Raw genomic sequence first — 11,132 nt, 5'->3', positions numbered from 1 at the left:
TACATTCAATATAACTGTTACTGAAAATGCCACAGAGTCATCCATTATGGATATTCATATTACCTTTCCTACATCTATACAGTTACTTTGTAACGAAATTTTTTCTTAAAATAATACATACCAAGAAGCTATCAAACCGCATTTTCCTATCGGTCCTCAACAAAGCTGAATTATATCATGAAACTTCATATTGATTTTATTTCATCATTAAATGAAAAATAAATTTGTCATACGACAAATCTGACATATTTGATTTTTTTAAAAAATCTAGGTCGAGGCATACTTTCACCATTAGCTTTATACATTTATAGCAGATTATATTCGTTATCAGATGCCTCAGGCGTAATGCAGACAGTAGTTCTTCGCGGTCTCTTTTGGTCATTTTCCTTACAAGGTTTTTACAATGCTTACAGTCAACACTGCATTTTTACCTATATATTAGTCTTCGAAATTGGAATTTCTTCCCAGAGGTTCAATTTTTTAGGGAATGCTTTAACAAAGCTATTTTTTTATTTTTATTTTTTTTTTTTTTTTGACAAATTTAAACTATTCACAGGTTCACTAATACATGAGTCGGTATTGTATTGTACAATACAATTCAATACATGAGTCGGTGATGCAGTTAAATAAAAATTGAAGCCTAATTAAAAGATTTATACTATGTAGAATGAATAGATAATGTTTTAAATTTTTGTATATAATTGATCGTTAGAAATTTGGGTTCAATTTTCTGATAGACCTTGAGATAAATTCATATCTGACATTTTGATGACGATTTCTTTTCATAATAATCGCTCAATAAACAGTACAATTACAACCTCAATTTGATTGTCACAGCTATACTTCTGACTGATCAAAGTTTGCAACTTTGACATTCTCCATAGTACATTTTTCACTTGGATTGTCAATATGGATAGATGTAGTCAACTCATAGTTTTAGATATAAACTAAACTTTTTCTTTAGATATAGTCTTTATTAGTACTTGTTAGAGAATGAAGTGTTCCCTGTTCAGATGTAGGCTTTGTCCTGCTATTCTTGGCTTATGGTTGATGGTTTGCATTTGTCATTGTAAAAGATTAACTAACTTCATTATTTACTTGTGTATGCTACTGCCTGAATTATATATTCCCTTTAGAAAAAGTGTATTATGTGAATTTCTTAAAGAATGATTGTCAAAATGAGAATGTATTTCGAAAATCCATGTCAAAAGGTGAATGCATAATTTTTTAGATTCATTTAGATTATTTTTAAATAATCCGAAGGTAATTATATATATATATATATATATATATATATATATATATATATATATATATATATATATATATATATATATATATATATATATATATAAAACTTGAATACTAGTCCAAAAAAATGAAATGCAAAGTGTGTAATGTACAGGGTTAATGGTAGTGTTCTGTAAAATTGAATAACATGCATTGCATATTTTGACAATAGAATTTAAGTGAGAAATTCGACATTTGCAAAACCAAATCGGTCTATTATGACTCGATTTATAAATTTCTGACTTTATTGGGTAGAGTTACCTTGTTGAAATCATTTTTTTCTTAATCTTCCAAACGTATCAGCTGTAGTGCAAAGAAAATATTGAAAACATTACAATTTTTTTAACAACATTAGAAATCTTCATAATTGTAAAAGTTTCTGATCAAGGAGCTGTTTTTAATAATATAATAGAAAGATATCATAAAAAAGGGCAAATGTATAAATATTCGGTTCAAACAATGAAAATTGAATAAAATTGACCTGGATTTTACAACCAATGTGATAAAAGCGCAATTGTCTACGAACTTTATAGACAATCCTTGTATATGTACTTAGCGTTAAAAAAAAATACAAATTTGAACGACTATAAAATTTGTCTGTCGGTCTGTCCAACTTGGTTTTCCAGACATTTTCCCCAATATGCTCGCAAATATCGAGCTGATTTTTAATATGTGAGTGTATCTTGATGAGATAAAAATCAAGTTTGCATTTCACCCCCTTCAATATTTTTGACGGAATTACGGCTACTTGAATGTTTAAGGGTTTCCACATTTTTTGTTTCTATTTGAGTTGATTTTTGGTGTATGAATTTATCTTCCTGAAATATAGAGCAAGTTTGCATTTTGGTTCTCTTAAAGAATTTGTAAGGAATTCTGTCATTTTCAATTTTTAATGGGAATCAGATTAAACCTGATTGTAGGGGACTAGTATTGCCAATGTTATGCTCGGAATGCTTGTTATACAACGTATTCTCTATGATAGGATTCCAAAACAGTGCGTGTTCTGCAATCGCCAAATATAAGGTCTCTCTACCTGAATGTGTCCAAATCCACAGCGGAAAAAAAAGAATAATTATATACGGAAGGTTCCAGTACCTGCAAGACAAGAAAATTAATTACGGGACATTGTCAAATTTGACAGGCGGCTCGGTTTTTAAGATCCTATCCGAAGGAAAAGTCTCGGTTTTTAAGATCTTATCCGAAGGAAAAGTGCAGAGCACATGGCGAAGGAACAGTTATTACCTATTTTGTATCGACTTAAGTCAGTTGCGGGTGTGATTCGAACACACGACATTCCGACCACGGAGCAAGCGCTCTAACGACTGAGCTACAGTGACGGTTTAACTGTAAGACAACAGTTCATAAACATAACATTTTGAAGGCTTGTGCCGTCATAGGCACGTATACGTATATCTGTATTTCACAAACGTTGAAAATAATCTTTTAATTGAAATAAATAAAACTAATATCATATAATTACTGAGATATGAGTCTATAATATTTTTCAAACTTACAAGGTATCACAGTTTTCCTGGTAGATTTGTCGTATTTCAACTACAGGTCACTAAATGCATACCAAAAAGTCTGACAATAGTTAAGAAGTACTTCAAAAACTGTCCATTAACAAGCATTATGCTTTATATGAGTTCGATTTTAAAAAAAAATGATGTTGCTTAATTTAAGTACATTGAGAGCACATGAAACAAGGAGTAATGAAACTGAAATACAGAAAAACATAATGTGTTCTATGGTTTTCATTATGTTGATCCTGAGTCGACAAATATCAATTTTTACCTTGACAATTTTTCTTTATAATCTTTGAATTTTTACCTCTAAGATTGAATAAAATTTTACAATAAGAATAGAACACTGGTTCAAAGAACAGTTTTGTTCATTCATTTGTACAACAGATCCCACTCTTGTTACATGCACATACATACATACCCTCTCCCTCACGCACTCCAACAAACATATCCTAATAAATGAATCTGTGATTCATGTGAAGTTGAAATACCTTCAAGTACAAGGAAAACATACAACTGAAATTCCCAACGAGAACAGTAGCTGTACGATGATAGCAGCAGTAAGTCACTGGGGTGATTAATTTCAAGATTTTTCAAATCAATAATCTGTCTTAATTTTAGAAATATACAGCATACAACATATAACAAGTATATGTATGCACGTCTTTCAATAGGGGAGGTCATTTGTGTACGATACCCTGTGACGGTACATATTGTCGTTTTGTACATATTGTCGTCGGCGACAATATGTACCTACCCTCACTGCACATACTGTCGTTCTTCGGTACATATTGTCGCCGGCGACAATATGCACCGAGAGAGGCCTTATTTTCCTCCTGCATAATGGAGGACAAAATGTGCAGTCAAGCACTAGCACATATTGTCGTCGGCGACAATATGTACAGTCAAGGTCGGCATATATTGTCGTCGATATATTGTTTTGACGAATATTTACTTGAGAAAGGAAAGAGAGATTGACAAACACGCATACACACGCACGGAGGGAGACAGACAGCAATACCCGCAATGCTGTAGGGAGAAAACAGTTACTTTTTGGTCAGAAAATTGTGTCCAGGATTGTTGTACTTCACTATGATATGTGAAGATACCGTAATTCTTGAGATATCTGATAAATTAGCCTATTTTTTTTCTTGTTATATATACCTGGAGATTGAATACATATTTTTTTTCAGTAGTAATGATTATTTTGAAATTATTTTTTGCCTTGTTCTTAAATACAGTAATGTGCCGATATAATTGTGTTGGGGTTGACATTTTTAGATCACCTGAACAAGAAGTTCAAGTGAGCTTCTCTGATTTTGTCTTATTGTCCCTCTGTCTGTAAACTTTTCAAAATTTTAACTTCTTCTCAAGAACAACTGGGTCAATTTCAAGCACACTTGCCACAAAGCATCCGTGGATAAAGATGATTCAAGTTTGTTCAAATGAAGGACCATGTCCTCTTTAAAGGCAAGTAGTTAGAAATTAGTGAAAATTTATTGACTTCTTTTATAAATCTTCTCAAGAACCACTGTGTCAGAAAAGTTGAAACTTATGTGACAGCTTCATTATGAAGTGAAGATTCAGTTTTATTCAGATCACGTCCCTTGGAGGAAAGGGTGTGGCTACAAAAGGTGATCAAAGTTTTTCATAGCATATTTAGAAAAAAAATCTTTCAATTTTTTTTTTTCAAGACGTACATGTACTTGGTCAGAAAAGATTGTACTTATGTGCTTCGTTGCATAGCATACGTTAAATTTTTAGGTTCTGACACGAAAAAGATCCCTCATTACTCAATGACCCTGAGTGCCAAGTATAGGTCTAAATTTGCAGCCCTCCACCGGCAAGTGGTGACATACGAATACACGAAACATACGAATGAAAAATTCTCGAGATGGACATTATAACAACAAACAAAAACAAAATCAGTTTTGTCCAAACATGACTCCAGGGGTAAGGTGGGGCCACAATGGGTGATCAAAGTTTTACATAGGAATTTTTACAGAAAATCTTTAAAAATCTTCTCAAAAACCAGACAGATTTAGCGCCGGCGCCCCCCCCCCCTCTCCCCCCCCCCCCGCCCGGTGGTTTGATTTTTTTTTTTCTGCTTTGCTAAATACTGTTTGTTTAACTAATATTTACTCTAAATTTAGTCCATAGTTAAAATTTTATAAATAAATTATTTACTTAACATATACAGTAACACAACTTTACATACAAATGACTTTAATTTTTTTTTCCTTGTCAAAAAAATTCTGACCCCCCCCCCCTCCGTTCTAAAATTTGTGGATCCACCACTGAGAACAGCATTAGGCCCGTGATTAGTGACGTTTATATGGAAGCATCCTCAGATAGCGCAGATTCAAGTATCTTCAAATCAAACCGGGTCTAGGGTGAGGTCACAATGGGCGTGGTCAAGGTTTTACATAGGAATATATGGGATTTTTTTTTACAATTATCTTCTAAAGAACAGCAATGAATGATTATTATTGTTTAACGCCGAGCCGGCAATATTTCAGCCATATTCCGGCGATCAAATTAAGTGTATGTGACCATTGTTGAAGTTTTTGGGTTCTCTGGCCATATTTATGTGGGGCATTGCAGTGCATTTTCAAGCGACATGTTCTGATGGACGACAATATGCGCAGAGAGGGTAGGTACACATCGTCGCCGGCGACAATATGAACAGGACGACAAAATGTACCGTTACAATCACGCTGCATGAAATAGCATACAAGACACGTCAGTGTGATTAACACACCAATTACATTCACAAAACTACCAAAAAACAACAAAAGAAATCTTTAAGCAACAATATCTGTGGGGCGACAATATGTACAGTGAGGGTGAGGTACATAGTGTCGCCAGCTACAATATGTACATGTGTTACTTCTCAGTCGGCGACAATATGTACCGATGGACGACAAAATGTGCAGTGAGGGTATGTACATATTGTCGCCGACGACAATATGTACAAAACGACAAAATATACCGTCACATACCCCTCCCCGGGAAATAAAGAGTCTAAAGAGATAATAAATCAGTCTTTTAAAATCAAACACTTCACCAACTCCTTTATCCTAATAGTCGCGATAATGAGAATAAAAGAGCTATATTAGAAGACTTGATTTTAATCAGACTGGTTATAAAATATCCGCATATTTCCTAATAAACAATATATGGTGAAATAAGTACTTAAAGTTTTGCATGTGTAATATTGGATCCACATAGAAATAATTAATTTGTTATAATGCGATTCAATACGAATGAATAACAGTTGTACAAATGAAAGTCTGTTGTTAAGTAAATTGATGGAAGACACGACTGAAAGGTGACTGAACGGCAATTCTCAGCCATTTTGCCACCTTTCCAGGCCTTTTAGTCACCTTTCAACTGTCTGCAAGATGTACTGTGAAATCATTTTAACTCGTGAGGGTCAATGTTTGTCGTTAAGCATTTTTTTTAGTTCGTGGGGATGTAGTTTCGTAGGTAAATTGTATAAAAAAAAAATAATCAATGAATAAATATGTTAAAAAACTGGTATTGCCTGTCTCTATCGTGCGTGTATATATCGCGCATATCTGACAGGCAAGACCAGTCCCAAAAAAAGAAGAAAAATGATTGTTCGTGGGGATGTACGTTCGTGGTTGACGATGACCAACAAAATCCACAAACATTGATCCCCCACGAACATTGATGATTCCACAATTGATTCTCCTGTGTATGCAATCAATTTACGACAGTGTAAAGATTTAACATATTAATGCGTATTTTTACAATAAGGCCCTGTACTTCACGACTTCCAATTATGTAAAGATAAGAAAACATGGGGACCTTTGGCAGTCAATAGGGAGATAAGAACGTACAAGACCACAACGGATATACAATGCATTCATTTATATTTTGTCTTCTAATTTTTCTACAATTTGGGGGATGCTTAGAGATTCTGGAAAACGGGGCCATTCAAAGGTTGGAGAGAATGTTTTCAGATCTGTTCAAAGAGAACGAGGCATTGAAACTAAAAATAACCGAAATCCAAATGGATAACAAGAAACTGAGTCAGAAGATTGAAAAAGCCCTATTGGAAAACAACTTGATGAAACGGAAAATTGAAGATCAATCCATGGTGAATTTCCGTCAAAATGAAATTATCAGAAATATGGAACATATAATTTCTGACCTGTGAAAGTCTTCAAAAAATTGTAAAACACCAAAAGGACAACCGTTATTTCAGAAAGAATAATCGATTAGGCGGGGGGACAATCATACAGACCCTTTGTTCAATGACACGATCTTTGACAAAGCAAAAGAACTCAAATTACATGGAAAGCATAATATCGATAACCAGCAGCGTAGGAGGGTACAGAGATTACTGATGACGGGTAAATTTCAAATTCACTTTTTTACAATGATATTGTAAATGTATTATTTTATATGGGTTCATTATTCCGTTCTTGCTGTATTCATTTGTATTAAAGAATGAGTGCACTTTAGAGTGTCATTTGGAACCTTTTCGGCCACCCATTTTAAGCCTTGAATTAGACTATATTGCTGAATTAATCTATGATTATTGTGCATACATATGCGTTTGATATTTATGCTTCGAATTTTTTGTTAAACATATTTCTATAATTCCACACAACGTCGTTGAAAAGAACATGTATTAGCCTTAAATTCCGGAAATTTGAACTGGACCACTTTCGAATTTAAGGTACCCGCAAATGGGCGGAGATATTTAAATCGCATGAAAGTGGAATGTAAACATTTGCACATTATTTCAAGATTGATTCCACAGTATGAATTTAAATGGAGGAGAGAGAGATTTAGTTTCATGATTCACACAAATAATAAATGATTCATGAAAATACATATTGATCATTTTCATGATTCGTATCCATAAAGAGTCAGGTATGTTAGTAGTGAATATCAGCCCCTCTTTGAAAATTTAAAATAATTATAAAGAAATGACTTGAGGATGTACACTTTATAAATATATTAACAATTTTTATCTATTTTTTATAGTTAAGTTGCAATAGCCCTCTAAAGATGGAATGTATTTTATTGGATTTAACCACTTTGAGCACTATGACGTCATTATTGCCGTCAATTAAGAACATTTAAATAACAACTTTAATGTATCAATGTATGCTATACAAGTACGCAAAAGATCTAATATTAAAATGTTTACCTTGCATTATTTATTTATTAAAAGAAAATATTGCACAAGAAGCGTTTTACAGAATAAATGACCTCCATAGTGTTGATATATCTAAGTATCATAACTGCAGTCAAATTGCTTGCAAAAAGTGCAGTCTTTTTTTCTCCACAAATAAATTTTTTCTGGAATGTTTAAAAAAAAAATAGATAGAGAATTCAAAAAGATCTTTGAAATGAAGCTTTTATTAACAAACAAGAAAAGTAAATGAGGAAATATAAGTTATAATGCTTTAGCATTAATTTTGACCTATTTGCACTTGGGTTCAAATTATAATACTACGATACCGAAAATCGCCCTTTTCGAGATTAATCAATACAATTTAATACAGTATTAAATTATTCATGTAAAAGAAATCAATGGGCAGCAAAGTAATAAGGAATTATATCACCAGGATTTAATGACAACTCAATCACGAAGTATTTGGGGGGGCTGTCCCCTTTTTTTTCAAACATTACCCTTTCTATCGAAAATGTCCATTTAAGGGCTAGTTGCCCCCCTTCCCCACTTTTTGTTGCAGGGTTATATGATAATGTATGAACAAAATTGATGTGGAAGAAGATGAGAAGTTGGGCCTCCCTCCCGCGAAATAAGATTTTCAAGTTTTATCCCCCCCCCCTCACCCCCACCCCCTGCATTTCAAATCCGATACTACGTGCCTGCAACTTAAGAAATATCTAGTAAAATTCATTGACTTCAGAATTCTTAAATTCTCCAAGGTTTTGTTTATGGTAAAAACATATTCTCGGTCGCTATTGCACTGAGAAAGGGATGAAAGGAAATAAAAGTAAGCTACACGTATAACAAATATCAAAAAAAGAAAAAATCAAGGTTGACCCTAAGGTCCATGTGAACTGTACGTCAAAGTTAACTTTTTTTATTTGTCAAGACTCATACATATAGTATAGACTGGGTCTAAATTACATATCTTTGAGTCAGAGTCAGGCTCTAGGTGACATGCCTTCATCATTTCCATCAGCATTTTCTTTTAGTTTACGATGACCTTGCAGATTGATCTTTGAATTTGGACCATAGACAAAGGTGTCAACTAACAAAGAATAAATTAAAATCATCTTCATTACTTACCAAAACTTTGTGAAATATGAGATGAATTGCTAAAAGTGTCAAATGAGCTAAAAATATTTCGATTATTCCAAGTAATTTTTACAATCATTAATTATGTCTCTGACGCCGTTTTTACCATATCAACACTAACTTTATGACTGGACGCTGTTCCGTTTTCATGGACATTACTTGTGATTTTTCTGAACATATCCATCATCCCTCCAATAATTGATATTAAAGATATCAAGAATGAAGACGGTTGACTCATCTTACACACTACATATTTAATTTTTATTAAGCTTTGACTTGGTTTATAATAAGATAGGTATATTTTTTTCAAACCTTCATAAAAAGGTTGTTACATTTCAACCCTGGGCCATACGCACTGTCTGCGACCTTAATTAAAGATGGCGATTTTTTTCTTCTTCTTTTACAAAAAAGTTATTACTTGGGTTGGGTTGTCTTAGGTTGGATGCAAAGTACAGCGATAACGTTACCAGTCTCGAAACGCGGGGTTATTCAAAATGACTGTAAGCATACGGTTAAACAAACCACAGGTACTTGTGGACAGGACCCCCCCCCCCTCCCCCCGAATATAAACCCCGAGTATTATGAAAAATCCCAAAAATAACGTAGAAGTAACGTTTTATTAAAAAATCATACCAGCGGATTATAATACAGCTGGTATGATTTTTTTAATAAAACGTTAATTCTACGTTATTTTTGGGATTTTTTCATATGGAATACATTTTAAATATGTACTAGAAGAATAATTTATTAAAAAATACATAAAAATATTTTTTGACCCGGGGTTTATATTGGGGGGGGGGGGGTCCTGTTCACAAGTACCTGTGAAACAAACATGACTTTGAATAACGCATCAACCAGGGGCATGTTGAATTTATTCCTTTCGTGGTTTCAGCTTTAGAACCTGACTGTTGATCATTTGGGGACAAACAACAACAAGAAATTAAGATCTGAAAGTAATTCTCCTGAATCTTTATATTTTAACGCTGAATATTTTCTATATCAAAAAGACAATACTGTGCGTGTACATAAATTAACGTATTCAAAATTTAGCGCAATGACTTCCTATGTACAAGATGGCGTAACCATAAATTAACACTACCGATTTAGGGGCCTTGCATTGTATTCAGTTATGATTTATTTACGATATTCATGAATTAGCGCATTGTTGTCTGCTACAAAGTTGCTAAAATATGAAGCCCGCTTTTTAAAGTACACATACAGTATCTTCCTGGTATGTACGTCACCTGAGTTGGTGAAGGGGGGGGGGGGGTCAGAGGCAAGGGTGGGGGGGGGGGGTTAGCTTGAGATCGCTGGCCCAATAGTTCAACTTCCCAATTTCCGAGATTTTAAGTATGATATATATATAAATGCTTATAAATAGCCTAATTTAAGTGGGACCCCCCCCCCCCCCAAACACACACATACATCTTATTATTATACCCCATTGAAATTGTTCTATACAACGCTTTATCTGATTGCTTCTAAATTGTCACGTAACGGGGCCATAAAACTTCATATTTCCCTGTCGTCGTCATGCTTTTCGTCATATTTAACCATTTTCTCGCATTATTATAAATCGTCCGTTGACGAAAACTCCCGAGAACAGCAGACATCACAAAATATAAAATATTAGCGTAGAATGCAATGACAAAATTGGCGGTCTTCTACAATAAGGATACTTTAAAAAACAAAAGCAAAGAAATATAAATGTTGAGTGTCCAAGGGGCTTCGGTGAAGTGTTCCAGTAACTTTACTTTTTGAAAGTTGTTTATTTTTAAAGGCATTGCTTGTTTCGGTATAATAAGAAAATTCATTTAATTTTTCTTGGCTGAATAAATCTTCATATTTTCCGCACGTCATGTAATAATTGTATCATGGCATAAGGAACGGGGGGGGCACGGGGGGCGTGCCCCCCCCCCCAATAATTTTCCCGATATATAGATTACAATAGAAAACAGAGCTACTATATGCTTGTGCCCCCTCAATAAAAACGTCTGATTACCTTTTTT

Source organism: Saccostrea echinata, unplaced genomic scaffold (assembly GCF_033153115.1).
Source record: "Saccostrea echinata isolate AGI-Se365-2 ecotype Australia unplaced genomic scaffold, CSIRO_AGI_Sech_v1 ptg000032l, whole genome shotgun sequence".
NCBI classification, from domain to species: Eukaryota; Metazoa; Mollusca; class Bivalvia; order Ostreida; family Ostreidae; genus Saccostrea; species Saccostrea echinata.
Note: the sequence above shows the minus strand (reverse complement) of the source record.